We start from the raw sequence: 21,653 nt of genomic DNA on the forward strand, positions 1-21,653 counted from the left end.
TTCTACGCACCCTTCTGGTGAAACATTGGATCCTACCTTCCTAGCTTCTCTCTAGGATCAAAGGTGCTGCAGCATGGAGGCTGTGTGAAGGATATACCAAGTAGAGCAATAATTATTAGTAATGTGAGTAGAATTTAAACACAATCGGCATTATGGCCTGCTCCCAAGGAGAGATAACATGTATGGTATTGTACCCGGAGCTTAGATATATTAATTGCAGCTCAAAGAGGAACTTGTCCATTACTATAAAGTGCTGTACCCATATGACTGATGAATATGTTAATACCTTTTCTATTCTAGATCATATGCAGATGGATATTGAATATGTAAAGTCCTGATAAACTTAATTCATTTTCTAAGTAACTAATGAACAGGCCTATAAGATAAAGGAATGGCTCTCTTAAGTACGGTATTTATTTTTCTTGCCATATGCTTGTCTTTTTTTTTGCCTATACTGTCTTTGAGAATTTATGTCTAGGGGGGTTCCTTTCTTTGTACAGCTTCTTGCTGTCCTAGGCATAATCACCACTATGGGAAGTGGGGTTGGCAATTTATACCAAACCCAGAGGTCTACCACTGTCTCTCCCTAGAGTTAACCAACAGCATAAAAGAACTCAAGGAAGAATGCTGTCTCCTATCAACTTCAGGAGGATGTAGCCTCTGCAGGCACCAGGCATTTCTCAGTCTCATGGTCCAGTATGTCTTGGCTGGCCCCCTTTTTGGGCCTGCTACCACCATCTTCTTGATCCTTTTTGTAGGACCATGTATCTTAAATTCTAACTAAGTTTATTTCTTCCAGAATCAATGGCTTCCTGAACAAAGATATTAGTCATGTGGGGATTTGATCTAGTTCCAGCCACAGTGTTGGATCCATCTTCCCTCACCCTCAATAGAATAGCCAGAGGGTTTTACATTCTGTCAGGCAGGAACTACTCCCCTAAACAGCAGGAAGCAGCTACAGAAGAATGGCTACCACACTTCAGCTCCTCCTTAAGAATAAGGGTGCAAACTCTCTGAGGGGTTGTTGACAGAGGTTAGTATAAAGACAAGGGAAGACTGAGTTACAGCTTGGGCCTGACAGAGAAAATGACCATGAAATCATGCCCGGAACCACCTGTTACTAAGAACAAAGTCAGAAAAAGCCATCTAGACCCTGGCAATGAGATCCCATTTAGAACTCTTTGTGGGGTCAACAGGAAGCCCCAGATAACTCCAAACAGGCCTCCTGTTGGTCTCCTGAGAGCTAATAGGGGTCATAAGGCAAGCAAGCAGAATAGCAAAGAGCTGGGGACCCTCCCCAACATTAGGAAGGGGGAGGAGGAAAGATCTTAAAAAGGTCTAACCTGGGCCCCAAGTGTGTGACTCCCATTATAACATGCCCACACCTGTCTTGGGTTGTGTACCTATCTCATTCCTAGTTTTCTTGTTTCTTAATTAAGTTTTTACTCCCTTGCCTACCCTTGTCTATGTGACATAGCCAAGAAGCTAGAAACCCAGGCCCCAAAGCAATCCACTAACACTAGAATCCTGTTACACTGTCAAAAATTTATACTGTGAATCTTCCTCTCAGCTTTCCCTAAAGAGACCTGTGACCTTTTACCAAGGTAACTGTGAATTGGGGATAAGGAAATGAACAGACATTTTGGGGATTATTAGACACTAGCTCAGAAGTGACATTAATTCCAGGAGACCCAAACTGTCACTGTGGTCCTCCAGTCAGAGTAGGGGCTCATGGAGGCCAGATAATTGATGGAGTGTTAGTTCAGTTCCATCTCACAATGGGCCCATTGGGCCAGTGGACCTATGTGGCTGTGGTTATTTCCCCAGTTTCAAAATGCATAATTTGAATAGATTTACTCAGCAACTGGCAGAATCAGCACATTAGTCCTCTGACTTGTGGAGTGAGGATTATTATGGTAGGAAAGGCCAAGCTGAAGCCACTAAGACTGCCACAACCTAGAGAAATAGTGAATCAAAAGCAATACTGGATTCCTGGAGGGAATGCAAGATCAGTGCTCCCATCAAGGATATGAAGGATGTGGGGATAGTGATTCTCATCTTATTCCCAATCAACACTCCTATTTGGCCTGTGCAAAAGAAAGATGAATCTTGGAGAATGACAGTGGGTTATATAAACTTAACCAGGTGATGACACAAATTGCCACTACTCTTCCAGAAGTGGCACCATTCAGCTCGAGCAAGTCAACATATCCCTGGTACCTGGTATGAAGCAATATATCTGGAAATGATTTATTTTCAATTGCTGTAAGGACCTCAAGAAAAATTTGGATTTCAGCTGACACGGCCAGAAATATACCTTCACTGTTCTACCTCAAGGGTATACCAACTATCCAGTGCAAGGCCATAATATTGTCTGGAGGGAACTTGATCATATCTCCTTCCCACAAGAAATCACCCTGGTCCATTATATTGATATCATGCTGATAGGACCTAGTGTCCAAGAAACTAATCTAGACTTATTGAAAGGACAATTGCATGAGCGAGGATGGGAGAGAAATCCAATAAAATTACAGGGGCCTTCAATCTTGGTGAAATTTCCAGATATCCAGTGTTGTGGAGCATGTCATGATATCCATTCTAAAGTGAAGGCTAAGCTGTTGCCTCTAGCTCATTTTATGACTAAAAAAGAGGCCCAATGGTTAGTTGTCTGTTTTGGATTTTTAATTTAATTTAATTTAATTTATTCATTCTTTAAAAAAATATTACATTCAAAAAATATGAGTTCCCCATTCACCCCCACCTCCCCCACCCCACCACTCCCCCCACAGTAACACTCTCCCCCATCATCAGGACACATCCATTGCATCTTGTGAGTATATCTCTGGGCAACGCTGCACCCCATGGCCAATGGTCCACACCATAGCAAACACTCTCCCACGTTCCATCCAGTGGGCTATGGGAGGATCTACAATGTCCGGCAGTTGTCCCTGCAGCACCACCCAGGACAACTCGAAGTCACGAAAATGCCTCCACATCTCATCTCTTCCTCCCATTCCCTGCACCCAGCAGCCACCATGGCCACTTTTTCCACACCAATGCCACATTTTCTTGATTATTAACCACAATAGTTCATGAATAGGATATCATTAAGTCCACTCTGATCCTTACTGTATTCCTCCTTCCTATGGACCTTGGTTTGGTTGTGTCCATTCCACATCTGTGTCAAGAGGGGGCTTAGATTCCACATGGATACTGGATGCAATCCTCCTGCTTTCAGTTGTAGGCACTCTAGGCTCCATGATGTGGTGGTGGACATTCTTCAACTCCATGTTAGCTGAGTGGGATAAATCCAATAAATCAGAGTGTAGGAGCTGAAGTCTGTTGAGGCTCAGGGCCTGGCTATCATATTGTCAGTCCAGGGATTCAAATCCCCTAGATATATCTTTAACCCCAGCACCAATTACTATTCCAGTAAAGTAACATGAAAGGCTTGTGAAAAGAGATCACATCTGAGTCCAGCTCCATCATGCAGAAACACCAACTCCAAAGAAGGGCCAACTGACATGGCAGTGAACCCCATCTGCCATGACCATAAAACCTGTGGGTCTCTTTAGCCCTCAAAAGAACCAATACCTGGGGTTTTATCTACTTTGTCTGTCTCTGAGACTCACCTCATTTGTGCATAAGGGCAATCCTTCTGACAACCTCCAGACTGTTTTTCAGAGACTCATAGCCATATAAATTCATTTGTCCTTTCCATTTCCCCCTTAATTTAGGTCAAACAGCATTTTTAACTCCGGTTATTATATGTAGACAGGAATATTCTGCTGGTCCACGTTGAACCTTTATTTCAAGGTCATTTTCTAGTTACATCATCAGCTGGCACTTGGTAGTGATCCCTCAGTGCCAGGGAGGCTCATCCCCAGGTGTCCTGTCCCACGCTGGGGGGAAGGCATTGCATTTACATGCTGAGTTTGGCTTCGAGACTGGCCACATTTGAGCAACATGGAGGCTGTAAGGAGGGAACTTTAGGCACAGTGCTGCTCTAGGCCTTGTTCTTATTTCAGGTGTATAGGCTCACAAGCATAGTCATTAGTATCAGGGGCTCACTGTTGGAACCTCATTCCTTCCTGGTCCTTACCGTTGCACCCAGGGGACTGCCACTGCTCCCCTAGGGACCACAATAGAGCCCTCACCCCGCCAGGAACCCAGTTCCCCCCAAGTGTTGTTTTTAATTGTTTCCACTATGAGTATATCCAAACATTTCCATGCACCCTGGACACATGCCCTGTATAGCTCCCTGTCAACCATATGTCCCTGTCAATAACTTCCCATACCAGTATTCCTCTGCTGCCATTGTTGAACCACTCTGTGATCCAAAATTTCCTGAGAAGTGAAGCCCAATATAATGCCAGGTTCCCTTAATAGTAAAATGGAATATAGCGATGAGTTTAAAGGTTATATATAGAATATATATTGATTTGGAAAAATTCTACATCCTATCTTTTTCTTTTCTTTTTTCCTAATTATTGAGCTTCTCTTCACAAGAGCCATAGATCACAGTAATTCATATACACAATATACAGTACTCCCACATATACAATATAAAACCTTTCCCTTCCACAGCGATCTTTTAACTTATTCATATCATATTTACTGAAACTGATGTACAGATATTGAAACAATAGCTTTCAAACAAGGTAACATTTGTGTTTACATTGTGGTTTATACTTTAGGCTATAAAGTTTTCTAAGTTTTTAGTTATCCTATGTTTTACATTATGGTTTACATTATTAGTCTGTCATCCCCTATATGTTTTTGGTGTAATATTACATGTTTTATATCCATCCTTGGGTATTCTTGTGACACACTTCTTTTGCCCTAACATTTACTTTGGTTCCATCTATTCAATATCTATTTCTCCCTCCCCTTGGGGCCCACAGTGACAGTCAATCTTCATTGCTTGAGGAACCATGTTCAGAGATACTGGCAACAGTGTTGAGGGCTTGACTTGCTCAACTACCCTAATGCCCTGGGAACCACCCTTTCTCTTGAGAGATACAGTTCCCTCTATTTGATGGCATTAGTCCTCCCCAGGATGTTGGTCTACCTTCACTCTCATTATATGGGTCTCTACCCAATGGTATAACCCACTCTGGCAAAATGAACATTCAGATATTCCCTAGGAGTCTGTTCTGCGTCAGATTATCCCCTTTGAGTATTTTAAACAGGTAACTTTCCTAATTATATTTTGAAAAGGTTTTCTCAGCATTATACTCTCAACCAACACGTGACAATCTCCTATGTTCATATGTTGCCCCACCCTCACCCCAAATTCTTGGGCAATATTACCCATCCGCCCATCCCTAGGACCCCTCAAACCCGCAAAGCCCCACCCAAAGGTAACCCTATGCCCCCATGTTATCCCTTCCTTGTACACATACTTACCTCCAGCTTATCATAGATTTCACCCATGTAGATGTCAGCTTACATCCTTCCTCTACTCCCCGATTTCCTGTAAGCCTAACTTCCAGTCTTTAACTCTCTGAGGCAGCTTGCTTATTTCATATCATTGAGGTCATGTAGTGTTTGTCCTTCAATGCCTGGGTTGCTTCACTCAACATGGGGTTCTCAAGATTCATCCATGTTATCATGTATGTTTGTAGTGTATTTGTTCTTAAAGTCGAGTAGTATTCCATTGTATGTATATACCACATTTTATTAATCCACTCATGTGTTGATGGGCATTTGGGTTGATTCCAACTTTTGGCGATAGTGAACAATGCTGCTATGAACATTGGTGTGCATATATCAGTTTGTGTCCTTGTTTTCAGTTCTGCTGGGTATATACCCAGGAGTGGAATTGCTGGGTCATATGGTAAATCTATGGTTAGTTTTTTGAGAAACCGCCAAACTGTCCTCCAGAATGGTTGAATCCTTCTGCATTCCCACCAGCAGTGGATGAGTGTTCCCCTTTCTTCACATCCTCTCCATCATTTGTATTCTTCTGTTTTTTCATAGGTGCCAATCTTATGAGAGTAAGATGGTATCTCATTGTAGTTTTAATTTGCATTTCCCTGATAGCTAGAGATTTGGACAATTTTTTCATGTGCTTTTTAGCCATTTGTATTTCTTCTTTGGAGAAGTGTCTGTTTAAATCTTTTTCCCATTTTTTAAATGGGTTGTTTATCTTTTTATTTTCAAGTTATAGGAGTTCTTTATATATGCAAGTTATAAGTCTCTTATTGGATATATGGTTGTCAAATATTTTCTCCCATTGAGTAGGTTCCCTTTTTACTTTCTTGACAAATTCCTTTGAGGTGCAGAAGGCTTTAATTTTGAGGAAGTCCTGTTTATCTGTTTGTTCTTTTGCTGCTCGTGCTTTTGGTGTGATGTTCATGAAGCCATTTCCTATTACAAGGTCTTGTAGATGTTTCCCTACACTGCTTTCCAAGGTCTTTATGGTCTTGGCTCTTATATTTAGGTCTTTGATCCATCTTGAGTTGATCTTTGTATAAGGTGTGAGATGGTAATCCTCTTTCATTCTTCTACATATGGATATCCAGTTCTCCAGGCACCATTTGTTGAATAGGCCATTCTCTCCCAGTTGAGAGGGTTTGGTGGCTTTATTGAATATTATATGGCTATATATATGAGGTTCTATATCAGAACTTTCAATTCGATTCCATTGGTCTGTGTGTCTCTCCTTATGCCAATACCATGCTGTTTTCACTACTGTATCTTTGTAGTATGTTTTGAAGTCAGGTAGTGTGATTCCTCCTATTTCGTTTTTCTTTTTCAATATATCTTTGGCTATTTGGGGCCTCTTTCCTTTCCAAATAAATTTCATAGTTAGTTTTTCTAGTTCCTTAAAGAAGGCTGTGTTGATTTTTATTGGGATTGCATTGAATGTGTAGATCAGTTTTGGTAGGATAGACATATTAATAATATTTAGTCTTCCTATCCATGAACAGGGAATATTCTTCCATTTATTTAGGTCTTCTTTGATTTCCTTAAACAGTCTTGTATAATTCTTGGTGTATAAGTTTTTACATCTTTAGTTAAATTTATTCCTAAATACTTTATTTTTAAATTTACTATTGTGCATAGCTTTTGTTTCTTGATTTCCTCCTGATCTTGCTCATTATTGGTGTACAGAAATTCTACTGATTTTTGTGCATTGATCTTATAACTTGCGACTTTACTAAACTCATTTATGAGTTGTAGAAGCTTTGTTGTATACCTCTCAGTGTTTTCTATGTATAGGATCATGCCATCTGCAAATAATGAAATTTTGACTTCTTCCTTTCCAATTTGAATGCCTTTTATATCTGGTTCTTGCCTCAGTGCTCGAGCAAGTACTTCTAAGACAATGTTAAATAGAAGGGGAGAGAGTGGGCATCCTTGTCTTGTTCCTGACTTTAGAGGGAAGGACTTTAGGATTTCTTCATTGTAAACGATGTTGGCTGTGGGTTTTTCATATATACTCTTTATCATGTTCAAAAAATTTCCTTGTATTCCGATCTTTTGGAGTGTTTTTATCAAGACAGGGTGCTGTATTTTGTCAAATGTTTTTTCTGCATCTATAGATATAATCATGTGATTTTTTTCCCTTCAGTCTGTTTATATGGTGTATTACATTGATTGATTTCTTATGTTGAACCATCCTTGCATACCTGGAATGAATCCCACTTGGTCATGGTGTATAATTTGTGTAATGTGTTGTTGAATATGATTAGCAAGTATTTTGTTAAGTATTTTTGCTTCTAGGTTCATTAGAGAAATTGGTCTATAATTTTCCTTTCTTTTGGTGTCTTTGTTTGGCTTTGGTACTAGGGTAATGTTGGCATCATAGAAGGAGTTAGGCAATGTTCCTTCTGTTTCGATTTTTTGGAAGAGTTTCAGCAGGATTGGTGTTAGTTCTTTACAGAATGTTTTGTAGAATTCACCTGTGAAGCTGTCTGGCCCTGGGCTCTTCTTAGTGGGGAGGTTTTTAATGACTGATTCTCTCTTCAGTTGTGATTGGTTTGTTGAGATCATCAATTTCTTCTTTTGTCAATATAGGCAGCTTATATGTTTCTAGGAATTTGTCCGTTTCCTCTGAATTGTCATTTTTGTTGGAATATAGTTTTTCAAAGTATCCTCTTATGATAGTCTTTATTTCTGTGGGGTCAGTGGTGATATCTCCTTTCTCATTTCTTGTTTTGTGTATTTGCATCTTCTCTCTCTTTTTCTTTGTTAGTCTCACTAAAGGTTTGTCAATTCTATTGATGTTCTCAAAAAACCAGCTCTTGGTCTTATTTGTCTTTTCAAGTGCTTTCTTATTTTCTATTTCATTTAGTTCTGCTCTTATCTTTAGTATTTCCCTCCTTCTTCCTGTTCGATTAATTTTTTTTTCTCTAATTCCTCCAAATGTGCAGTTAGTTCTTCCATTTTTGCTCTTTCTTCTTCTTTTTTTTGCCTTTTATTTATTTATTTATTTTAATTAAAATTATTTATTTTTACGAATTACATTAAAAAAATACGAGGTCCCAATCAACCCCACCGCCCCCACCCCCCCACTCCCCCCCACAGTAACACTCTCTCCCATCATCACGAGACATCCATTGCACCCAGTAAGTACATCTCTGAACATCCCTGCACCCCGTAGTCAATGGTCCACATCATAGCCCACACTCCCCCGTTCCATCCAGTGGGCCCTGGGGGGGGTCTACAATGTCCTGTAATTGTCCGTGAAGCACCACCCAGGACAACTCCACGTCCCGAAAACGCCTCCACATCTCATCTCTTCCTCCCATTCCCCAAACCCAGCAGCCATCATGGCTACCCTTCCCACACCCATTCCACATTTTCTCTGTGGACATTGGATTGGTTGTGTCCATTGCACATCTATGTCAAGTGAGGGCTTAGATTCCACATGGACACTGGATGCACTCCTCCTGCTTTCAGTTGTAGACACTCTAGGCTCCATGGTGTGGTGGTTGACCTTCTTCAACTCCATGTTAGCTGAGTGGGGGTAAGTCCAATGAATCAAAGTGTAGGAGCTGAAGTCTGTTGAGGCTCTGGGCCTGGGTGTCTTATTATCAGTCCAGAGATTCAAATCCCCTAAATATATCTTAAACCCCAGCACCAACTACAATTCCAGTAAAGTAGCATGCAAGTCTTGTGGGAAGAGATCCCCTCCGAGTTCAATTCCATCATGTAGAAACACCAGCTCCAAAGAAGGGCCATCTGCCATGGCAGTGAACCCCATCTGCCATGACCATAGAACCCGTGGGTCTCTTTATCCCTCAGAAGAACCAATACCTGGGGTTGTATCTACTTTATCTGTCTCTTAGACTCTGCTCAGTTGTGCATAAGGGCATTCCTTCTGACAACCTCCAGACTCTTTTTTAGAGACTCATAGCCTTATAATCTCATTTCTCCTTTCCATTTCCCCCTTATATTAGGTCAAACAGCATTTTTTTTTCAGTGTAAAAAGAGTTTATTCTACCACACCATTGGCAACAGAAGAATTAAATTTCATTTTTGTGTATATTTCAGATGACAAAGATATTCAATTATTATTTAACATGCTTGATTGTTCACCAGTTTTAATATATTTTCTATGCATAGTGGTACCTAAATATCTCAGACAGTTCCTTTTCTTTTTTTTTATTTTTATTTTTTTAATATTTATTTATTATTATTATTTTAATTACATTAAAAAAATATATGAGGTCCCATTCAACCCCACTGCCCCCGCCCCCCACTCCCCCCACAGCAACACTCTCTCCCATCATCGTGTTACATCCATTGCACCTGGTAAGTTCATCTCTGAGCATCACTGCACCCCATAGTCAATGGTCCACATCATAGCCCAGACTCTCTCACGTTCCATCCAGTGGGCCCTGGGGGGATCTACAGTGTCCCGTAATTGTCCGTGAAGCACTATCCAGGACAACTCCACGTCCCGAAAAGGCCTCCACATCTCATCTCTTCCTCCCGTTCCCCACACCCAGCAGCCCCCATGGCTACCGTTCCCACACCCATTCCACATTTTCTCTGTGGACATTGGATTGGTTGTGTCCATTGCACACCTATGTCAAGTGAGGGCTTAGATTCCACATGGGTACTGGATGCACTCTTCCCGCTTCTAGTTGTAGACACTCTAGGCTCCATGTTGTGGTGGTTGACCTTCTTCAACTCCATGTTAGCTGAGTGGAGTAAGTCCAATAAGTCAAAGTGTAGGAGCTGAAGTCTGTTGAGGCTCTGGGCCTGGGTGTCATATTATCAGTCCAGAGATTCAAATCCCCTACATATATCTTAAACTCAGCACCAGCTACAATTCCAATAAAGTAGCATGCAAGTCTTGTGAAAAGAGATCCCCTCTGAGTCCATTTCCATCACGCAGAAACACCAGCTCCAAAGAAGGGCCATCTGTCATGGCAGTGAACCCCTTCTGCCATGACCATAGAACCCGTGGGTCTCTTTATCCCTCAAAAGAACCAATACCTGGGGTTGTATCTACCTTATCTGTCTCTTAGACTCTGTTCAGTTGTACATAGGGGTATTCCTTCTGACAACCTCCAGACTCTTTTTTAGAGACTCACAGCCTTATAATCTCATTTCTCCTTTCCATTTCCCCCTTACATTAGGTCAAACCGCTTCCCGAAGTCATGTTATTATATGTAGACAGGTATATTCTGCTGTTCCGCATTGAATCTTTAATTCAAGGTCATTTTCTAGTTGCTTCTTCAGCTGGTATGTGGTAGTGATCCCTCGGTGCCAGGGAGGCTCATCCCCGGGTGTCGTGTCCCACGCTGGGGGGAATGCATCACATCTACACGCTGAGTTTGGCTGTGAGAGTGGCCACATTTGAGTAACATGAAGGCTGTCAGGAGGAAATCCCCAGGCACAATGCTACTCTAGGCCTTGTTCTTATTGCAGGTGCATAGGCTCAAAAGTGTAGCCATTAGTATCAAGAGCCCACTGTTGGGCCCTCCTTCCTTCCTGGTTCTTGCCGTTGCACCTGGAGGATTGCCGCTGCTCTCCCAGGGCCCACAACAGTGACCCCCTGGCCAGGAGCCCAGTACCCCCCCAGCTGTTGTTTTTAATTGTTTCCACTATGAGTATATATAGACATTACCATATACCCTGGGCATATGCCCTGTATAACTCCCTGTCAACCATATATATCCTGTCAATAACATCCCATATCAGTATTCCTCCACTGCCATTGTTGAACCACTCTGTGATCCAAAACTTCCCATAAAGTGAATCCCAACATAATGTCAGCTTCAGAAGAGTCTTAGATCACCAAAATTCATATATACAATATACAATATTTCCCCAGATCCACCATAAAACCTTTTCCCTTCCACAGCAATAATCTTTTAACTTATTCATATCATATTTCCTGAAACTGATGTACAGATTCCGAAACTATAGTTTTCAAAGCAGGTAACATTTGTGCTTACTATGTGGTCCATACTTTAGGTTGTACAGTTTTCTAAATTTTTTAGTTATCCTATGTTTTGTCTTATGGTTTTCATTATTAGTCTGTCGTCCCCTATATGTTTTTGGTGTAATATTAGCTGTTTTATATTCATCCTCGTGTACTCTCACATAACTCCTCTTTTGCCCCCTTATTTACCTTTGTTCTATCCATTGCATGTCCATTCCCCCCCCCCCCCCCCCCTTAGGGCCCACAACGCCTGCCAATCTAATGCCCTGGGAGCCGTCCTTTCTCACGAGAGATACAGTTCTCTCTATTCGACGGCATTAGTCTTCCCCAGGATATGGGTCCACCCCACCCAATGGTAGAACCCACCTTGGCAAAATGAGCCTTCAGCTATTCCCTCCAGAGTCCATCCCGCATCAGACCATACCCCCTGAGCGTCCTAACCAGGTGACCCTCCTACTTATACTTTGATACGTTTTACTCAACATTTAGTTCTCAACGAACTTCTGGCACTCTCCCATGTTTGTATGTTGCCCCTCCCTCCCACCTATTTCTTGGACCATATTACCCCTCTTCCCATCCTCAGCCCCCCTCAAACCCAGAAAACCCCACCCGAAGGTAACCCCTTGCCCCCATTTTGTCCCTTCTTTGTGCTCATACTTACCCCCAGCTCATCACAGATTCCACCCCTACAGACATTAACTCACATCCTTCCTCCACCCCCTGATTTCCAGTAAGCCACTTTTCCAGACTCTAGCTCTCTGAGGCAGTTAACTTATTTCATATCATTGAGGTCATATAGTATTTGTCCTTCAATGCCTGGGTTGCTTCACTTAACATAAGATTCTTAAGGTTCATCCATGTTATCACGTGCGATTGTAGTGTATTGGTTCTTACAGCTGAGTAGTATTCCATTGTGTGTATATACCACATTTTATTGATCCACTCATCTGTTGATGGACTTTTGGATTGATTCCAACTTTTGGCGATGGTGAACAATGCTGCTATGAACATTGGTATACATATATCGGTTTGTGTCCTTGTTTTCAGATCTGATGGGTATATACCCAGCAGTGGTATTGCTGGGTCATATGGCAAATCTATGGATAATTTTTTGAGAAACTGCCAAACTGTCCTCCAGAATGGTTGGATCCTTCTGCATTCCCACCAGCAATGGATGAGTGTTCCCCTTTCTTCACATCCTCTCCAGCATTTGTATTCTACTGTTTTTTTCATGGCTGCCAATCTTATGGGAGTAAGATGGTATCTCATTGTAGTTTTGATTTGCATTTCCCTGATAGCTAGGGATTTGGAGCATTTTTTCATGTGCTTTTTAGCCATTTGTATTTCTTCTTTGGAGAAGTGTCTGTTTAAATCTTTTTCCCATTTTTTAAATGGGTTGTTTATCTTTTTGTTTTCGAGATATATGAGTTCTTTATATATGCAAGTTATAAGTCTCTTATCAGATATATGGTTGCCAAATATTTTCTCCCATTGTGTGGGTTCCCTTTTTACTTTCTTGACAAACTCCTTTGAGGTGCAGAAGGCTTTAATTTTGAGGTAGTCCCATTTATCTATTTGTTCTTTTGCTGCTCGTGCTTTTGGTGTGATATTCATGAAGCCATTTCCTATTACAAGGTCCTGTAGATGTTTCCCTACACTGCTTTCTAAGGTCTTTATGGTCTTGGCTCTTATATTTAGGTCTATGATCCATATTGAGTTGATCTTTGTATAAGGTGTGAGATGGTAATCCTCTTTCATTCTTCTACATATGGCTATCCAGTTCTCCAGGCACCATTTGCTGAATAGGCCATTCTCTCCCAGTTGAGAGGGTTTGGTGGCTTTATCGAATATTATATGGCTATATACATGAGGTTCTATATCTGAACTTTCAATTCAATTCCATTGGTCTGTGTGTCTCTCCTTATGCCAGTACCATGGTGTTTTCACTACTGTAGCTTTGTAGTATGTTTTGAAGTCAGGAAGTGTGATTCCTCCTATTTCGTTTTTCTTTTTCAATATGTCTTTGGCTATTCGGGGCCTCTTTCCTTTCCAAATAAATTTCATAGTTAGTTTTTCTAGTTCCTTAAAGAAGGCTGTGTTGATTTTTATTGGGATTGCATTGAATGTGTAGATCAGTTTTGGTAGGATAGACATCTTAATAATATTCAGTCTTCCTATCCACGAACAGGGAATATTCTTCCATTTATTTAGGTCTTCTTTGATTTCCTTGAACAATCTTGTATAGTTCTCGATGTATAAGTTTTTTACCTCTTTAGTTAAATTTATTCCTAAGTATTTGATTTTTTTATTTACTATTGTGAATGGTATTTGTTTCTTGATTTCCTCCTGATCTTGCTCATTATTGGTGTATAGAAATGCTACTGATTTTTGCGCATTGATCTTATAACCTGAGACTTTGCTAAACTCATTTATGCGTTCTAGGAGCTTTGTTGAAGACCTCTCAGGGTTTTCTATATATAGGATCATGTCATCTGCAAATAATGAAATTTTGACTTCTTCCCTTCCAATTTGAATGCCTTTTATATCTGGTTCTTGTCTCAGTGCTCGAGCAAGTACTTCCAAGACAATGTTAAATAGGAGCGGAGACAATGGGCATCCTTGTCTTGTTCCTGATTTTAGAGGGAAGGATTTCAGGATTTCGCCATTGTAAACAATGTTGGCTTTAGGTTTTTCATATATACTCTTTATCATTTTCAAAAAGTTTCCTTGTATTCCGATCTTTTGGAGTGTTTTTATCAGGAAGGGGTGCTGTATTTTGTCAAATGCCTTTTCTGCATCTATAGATATAATCATGTGGTTTTTTTCTCTCAATCTGTTTATATGGTGTATTACATTGATTGATTTTCTTATGTTGAACCATCCTTGCATACCTGGGATAAATCCCACTTGGTCATGGTGTATAATTCATTTAATGTGTTGTTGAATACGATTAGCAAGTATTTTGTTAAGTATTTTTGCGTCTAGGTTCATTAGAGAAATTGGTCTGTAATTTTCCTTTCTTGTGGTGTCTTTGTTTGGCTTTGGTAATAGGGTAATGTTGGCATCATAGAAGGAATTAGGCAGTGTTCCTTCTGTTTCGATTTTTTGGAATAGTTTCAACAGGATTGGTGTTAGTTCTTTCCGAAATGTTTTGTAGAATTCACCTGTGAAGCCGTCTGGCCCTGGGCTCTTCTTAGTTGGGAGATTTTTAATGACTGATTCTATCTCTTTGCTTGTGATTGGTTTGTTAAGATCATCAATTTCTTCTTTCGTCAGTATGGGCTGCTTATGTATTTCTAGGAATTTGTCCATTTCCTCTAACTTGTCATTTTTGTTGGAATATAGTTTTTCAAAGTATCCTCTTATGATAGTCTTTATTTCTGTGGGGTCAGTGGTGATATCACCTTTCTCATTTCTTATTTTGTGTATTTGCATCTTTTCTCTTTTTTTCTTTGTTAGTCTCACTAAAGGTTTGTCAATTTTGTTGATCTTCTTAAAAAACCAGCTCTTGGTCTTGTTTATTTTTTCAAGTGCTTTCTTATTTTCTATTTCATTTAGTTCTGCTCTTATCTTTGTTATTTCCTTCCTTCTTCTTCCTGTTGGGTTACTTTGTAGTTGTTTTTCTAATTCCTTCAAATGTGCAGTTAATTCTTCAATTTCTGCTCTTTCTTCTTTTTTGATATATGAATTTATGGCTATAAATTTCCCTCTCAGTACCGCTTTTGCTGCCTCCCATAAATTTTGGTATGTTGTGTTATCATTATCATTTGTTTCAAGGTAGTCATTGATTTCTTTTGAGATTTCCTCTTTGACCCACTGTTTTTCTAAGAGTGTGCTGTTTAATTTCCAAATTGTCGTGTGAAGTCTGGGTCTCTGTCCCTTGCAAATTTCCAGCTTGACTCCACTGTGGTCAGAGATATTGTTTTGTATGATTTCGATCTTTCTGAATTCATTAAGCCTTTCTTTGTGGCCTAGCATATGGTCAATCTTGGAGAATGTTCCATGTGCGCTTGAGAAAAATGTATATCCTGCTGTGTTTGGGTGTAATGATCTATATATGTCTATTAGATCCAGTTCTTCTAATATACTGTTCAAATGTTTTGTTTCTTTAGTGATTCTCTTTTGAGATGTTCTGTCCAGAGTTGATAGTGGTGTATTAAAATCCCCCACTATAATTGTAGATGCATCTATTCACTTAGTTTTTCCAGCGTTTGCCTCACATATTTAGAGGCACCCTTGTTAGGAGCATAAATATTTATGATTGTTTGATCTTCTTGACAAATTGTCCCTTTCACTAAAATATAGTATCCTTCTTTGTCTCTCACAATTGTATCGCATTTAAAGTCTATTTTGTCTGATATTAATATAGCTACTACTGCCTTTTTTTGGTTGTTGTTTGCTTGTATGATTGTTTTCCAGCCATTCACTTTCAACCTCCATGAGTCTCTGGGTCTAAGATGTGTCTCTTGTAGGCAGCATATAGATGGGTCATATTTCCTTATCCAGTGTCCCAGTCTGAATCTTTTGATAGGTGAGTTTAATCCGTTGACATTCAGTGTTATTACGTTTAGAGAGTTATTTATGGTAGCCATATTTTGGTTGGATTTGTGTTTGTTATATTTTGTTTGTATTATTTTATTTTCCCCTTCTATTTTTGTCTTTCTTGTTGCTTTTACACTCTCCTCCATCTCTGACTGTCCTGTTTTTTCCTTTCTTCCTGCAGAATTCCCTTAAGAATTTCTTGAAGGGGAGGTTTCTTGTTGATATACTCTTTCAGTTTCTGTTTATCTGTGAATATTTTGAACTCTCCATCATTTTTGAATGCTAGTTTAGCTGGATAGAGTATTCTTGGTTGGAGATTTTTTTCCTTTAGTACCTTGACTATATCATACCACTGCCTTCTTGCCTCCATCGTTTCAGATGAGAAATCAGCACTTAATGTTATGGAGTTTCCCTTGTATGTGATGGTTTTCTTTTCTCTTGCTGCTTTTAGAATTTTTTCTTTGTCTTGAGCATTGGATAATTTGACAAGTATATGTCTTGGGGTGGGTCTGTTGGGGTTTATGACCAGTGGAGTGTGCTGTGCTTCTTGGATATGTACATCTGTCTCTTTCAGTAGATTTGGGAAGTTTTCATTCATTATTTCCTGCAACACTCCTTCTGACCCCTTTCCCTTCTCTTCTCCTTCTGGAATGCCTATAATACGTATGTTTGAGCGTTTTGCGTTATCATTCAGGTCCCTAAGTCCTATCTGGATTTTTTCTACCTTTTTATTGACCACTTCTACTATCTGTTTGATTTCCAATGCACTGTCTTCCACATCACTAATTCTCTGCTCTGCCTCTTCTAGTCTGCTGGTATTTGCTGCAAGTGTATTTTTGATTTCTTGAATTGTGGTGTTCATTTCCATCATATCTGTTATTTTTTTGCGCATGTCTGCAATTTCCCCTCCAAGTTTTGTCTTCACGCTGTTAACCTCTTTCAGTACTTCATCAAATTTGTCGGTGATAAATGTTATGAGATCTTTCATTGCTTGTGCGAAGTCCTGCCCCCCTTCCTGATTTTCAGTTTGTTGATTGGATTCAGCCATGTTTTCCTGATTACTGGTTTGGTTTGTAGATTTTTGTTGCTGTCTTGTCAACATTTTTTCTTGACGGGTTTAATCAGTTCCTTAGCTTCTTTGTCTAGTCTTGGAGATTAATTAGTTGTTGTTTTTGCGTAAGTGTTATATCTTCTCTTTGTCACTTTGTTCTTCTTATTCCAATTTCTTATTGCTAGTTAAGCTCACTTTAAAGGAAAGTATTAGTGCTGGGGAAAGTCAATTGTGTAAGGAAGGAAAAAGTGTGAAGTAGTATTGGTGATATATGTTTACAAAGCAACAATATGAGTTCTGGGAGGATGGAGGTTAGATCATGTAAATTGTGTAGAGTTATAGTAGTAGGAAAGTACCTATAATGAGGTAGACGACTGAATATGGGAGGAATGTGGTACGTACTAAGAGGCTATTGTTTTCGTGAGAGAGGGAAAGAGAAAAGAAAGGTAATAGTTTCAGGGACGAATACCAGATGGAAAACTAAACAAAGGTATTAGAAATTAAGAGTTAGACACTTTGTGGATCAAAGAAAGGGAGATGGAATATAGGAGAGATAGCAGATGGTGGAGGATATCAAGTTGTAGGGGAAAGGGGATAGTGTAGATAGGCTAAATCTATTCACAGAGAAATGAGGCAGTGGAGGGTAAGGAAACCCAGCAAATGTGAGGTATTTCCTGTAGGACCTATTGTATTGTTAAGGTAAAATATTATAAGAAGAATATTGGGGACAAGAAAGAGAGGATTGAAAAAATAAAAGAACAACAAGAACAACAAGAACAACAAGAACAACAACAACAAAAAAAACCAAAGAACAGAAACCCCGCCGCCAGGCTCGGCTGGGCTCAGCTGGGCTCCGGTCCTCCGCCCGCCACCCGCCGCGGCTCGGTTGGGCTTGGCTGGGCTCGGGTCCCCCGCCTGCTGCCCACCGCGGCTCGGCTGGGCTTGGCTTCCCCGCCCACCACGGCTCAGCCGGGCTCAGCCGGACTCGGCTTCCCCGCCCACCGCCCGCCGCCGCGGCGCAGCGTGGCTCGGCTCTCCCGCCCGCCGCCCGCCGCGGTGCTAGCTGCCTCGGCTCCACCTACCCAAGGAGGGAGTCCTCCACACGTAGCTGGGATCTCCGTGTATATTTCACAGATGGATCCTCTCTGTTACCTTCCCTCCAAATCGATGTCCAGACACCTCCGGACCAGGAAAAATCCCGAAACAGCCGGTCCCAAAGAGTCTCCGACGCCTCCCAGCCGATTCCCCCCAGGAGCTAGTAACCGGGAAGTTCACTCAGCCGCCATCTTGCCTCCCCCTCCTAAAAAGTCCCAAATTATATCTTATAGACCAGTCCTTTCCGTTACCTTCCCACCAAATCGATGTCCAGAGACTTCCTGCCCTGAAAAAATCCTGAAAAAGCCTGGTCCCGGAGAACCTCCAGCGGTGCCCAGCTGCCTCTTCCCAGGAGATTCGGCAAGGCCTCAAACAGCATTTTGAAGTCATGTTATTATATGTAGACAGGGATATTCTGCTGATCCGTATTGAACCTTTAATTCAAGGTCATTTTCTAGTTGCATCTTCAGCTGGTATGTGGTAGTGATCCCTCGGTGCCAGGGAGGCTCATCCCCGGGTGTCCTGTCCCACGTTGGAGGGAATGCACTGCATCTACATGCTGAGTTTGGGTGTGAGAGTGGCCACATTTGAGTAACTTGAAGGCTGTCAGGAGGAAACTCCCAGGCACAGTGCTACTCTAGGCCTTGTTCTTATTGCAGGTGTATAGGCTCAAAAGCATAGCCATTAGTATCAGGAACCCACTGTTGGGCCCTCCTTCCTTCCTGGTTCTTGCCGTTGCCCCTGGCGGACTGCCGCTGCTCCCCAGGGTCCATGACCGTGACCCCCCGGCCAGGTGCCCAGTACCCACCCCAGCTGTTGTTTTTAATTGTTTCCACTATGAGTATATCTAGACATTACTATATACCCTGGGCATATGCCCTGTATAACTCCCTGTCAGCCATATATATCCTGTCAATAACATCCTATATCTGTATTCCTCTGCTGCCATTGTTGAACCACTCTATGATTCAAAACTTCCTGTAAAGTGAATCCCAACATAATGTCAGCTTCACAAGAGTCTTAGATCACTGAAATTCATATATACAATATACAGTACTTCCCCAGATCCACCATAAAACCTTTTCCCTTCCATAGCGATAATCTTTTAGCTTATTCATATCATATTTCCTGATACTGATGTACAGATTCTGGGGCAATAGCTTTCAAACAAGGTGACATCTGTGCTTACTATGTGGTCCATACTTTAGATTGTACCGTTTTCTAAATTTTTTAGTTATCCTATGTTTTGCCTTATGGTTTACATTATTAGTCTGTCGTCCCCTATATGTTTCTGGTGTAATATCACATGTTTTATATTCATCCTCGTGTACTCTCACAGTACTCCTCTCTTGCCTCCATATTCACCTTGGTTCCTTCCATTCCACATCCATTTTCCCCCTCCCCTTGAGGCCCACAACGCCAGCCAATCTCTATTTCCCAAGAAGTCCTGTCCAGAGATCCTTGCAGCAGTATTCAGGGCCTGACTTTCTCAACTGCCCTAATGCCCTGGGAGCCATCCTTTCTCTCTAGAGATACAGTTCTCTCTATTTGATGGCATTAGTCCTCCCCAGGGTGTGGGTCCACCCCAACTCTCACTTCTTGGGTCTCTTCCCAATGGTACAACCCACCTTGGCAAAATGAGCCTTCAGCTATTCCCCCGGAGTCCATCCCGCATCTTTCTTCTTTTTTGATGTATGAATTTATGGCTATAAATTTCCCTCTCAGTACTGCTTTTGGTGCATCCCATTAATTTTGGTATGTTGTGTTATCATTATCATTTGTTTCAAGGTAGTCATTGATTTCTTTTGAGATTTCCTCTTTGACCCACTGTTTTTCTAAGAGTGTGCTGTTTAATTTCCGTATCTTGGTGTGAAATCTGGGCCTCTGGCCCTTGCAGATTTCCAGCTTCACTCCACTATGGTCAGAGATATTATTTTGTATGATTTCGATCTTTCTGAATTCATTAAGCCTTTCTTTGTGGCCTAGCATATGGTCTATCTTGGAGAATCATCCATGTGCACTTGAGAAAAATGTATATCCTTCTGTGTTTGGGTGTAATGATCTGTATATGTCTATTAGGTCCAGCTCCTCTAATATACTGTTCAAATATTTCATTTCTTTAGTGATTCTCTTTTGAGATGTTCTGTCCAGAGTTGATAGTGGTGTATTAAAATCCCCCACTATAACTGTAGATGCATCTATTCTTTCACTTAGTTTTGCCAGCATTTGCCTCACGTATTTAGGGGCGCCCTTCTTAGGAGCATAAATATTTATGATTGTTTGTTCTTCCTGAGAGATTGTCCCTTTCACTAATACGTAGTATCCTTCTTTGTCTCTCACAATTGTTTCGCATTTAAAGTGTATTTTGTCTGATATTAATATAGCTACTCCTGCTGTTTTTTGGTTATTGTTTGCTTGTAAGATTTTTTTCCAACCATTCACTTTCAGCCTCCATGAATCTCTGGGTCTAAGATGTGTCTCTTGTAGACAGCATAAAGATGGATCATATTTCCTTATCCAATGTCCCAGTCTGAATCTTTTGATAGGTGAGTTTAATCTATTGACATTCAGTGTTATTATTTTCAAGGAATTATTTATGTTAGCCATATTTTGATTGGACTTGTGTTTGTCATATTTTGTTTGTTTGTTTTTTCTTCTCTTTTTGTCTTTTTTTGTTGCTCTTACACTCTCCTCCAACTCTGCCTGTCCTGTTTTTTCCTTTCTTCCTGCAGAACTCCCTTTAGAATTTCTTGAAGGGGAGGTTTCTTGTTGGCATACTCTTTCAATTTCTGTTTATCTGTGAATATTTTGAACTCTCCATCATGTCTGAATGCTAGTTTAGCTGGATAGAGTATTCTTGGTTGGAATTTGTTTTCTTTTAGTACCTTGACTATATCATACCACTGCCTTCTTGCCTCCATGGTTTCAGATGAGAAATCAGCACTTATTCTTATGGAGCTTCCCTTGTATGTGATGGTTTTCTTTTCTCTTGCTGCTTTTAGAATTTTCTCTTTGTCTTGAGCATTGGATAATTTTATAAGTATATGTCTTGGGGTGGGTCTGTTGGGGTTTATGATGTTTAGGGTGCGTTGTGCTTCCTGGATGTGTACATCCATCTCTCTCAGTAGATTTGGGAAGTTTTCAGTGATTATTTCCTGCAACAGCCCTTCTCTCCCCTTTCCCTTCTCTTCTCCTTCTGGGATGCCTATAATACGCATGTTTGTGCATTTTGCATTGCCATTCAGGTCCCTACGTCTTAGCTGGATTTTTTCTACCTTTTTATCGATCAATTCTACTATCTGTTTGATTTCTGATGTACTGTCTTCCACATCGCTAATTCTCTGCTCTGCCTCTTCTAATCTGCTGCTATTTGCTGCGAGTGTGTTTTTGGTTTCTTGAACTATGGTGTTCATTCCCATCATATCTGTTATCTTTTGTGTGTGTCTGCAATTTCCCCTCCAAGTGTTGTTTTCATGTTGTTAATCTCTTCCTTTACTTCATTAAATTTGTCGGTGATAAATGTTCTGAGATCTTTAATTGCTTGTGCGAAGTTCTGCT

This window comes from Dasypus novemcinctus, chromosome 10, assembly GCF_030445035.2.
Source record: "Dasypus novemcinctus isolate mDasNov1 chromosome 10, mDasNov1.1.hap2, whole genome shotgun sequence".
NCBI lineage: Eukaryota > Metazoa > Chordata > Mammalia > Cingulata > Dasypodidae > Dasypus > Dasypus novemcinctus.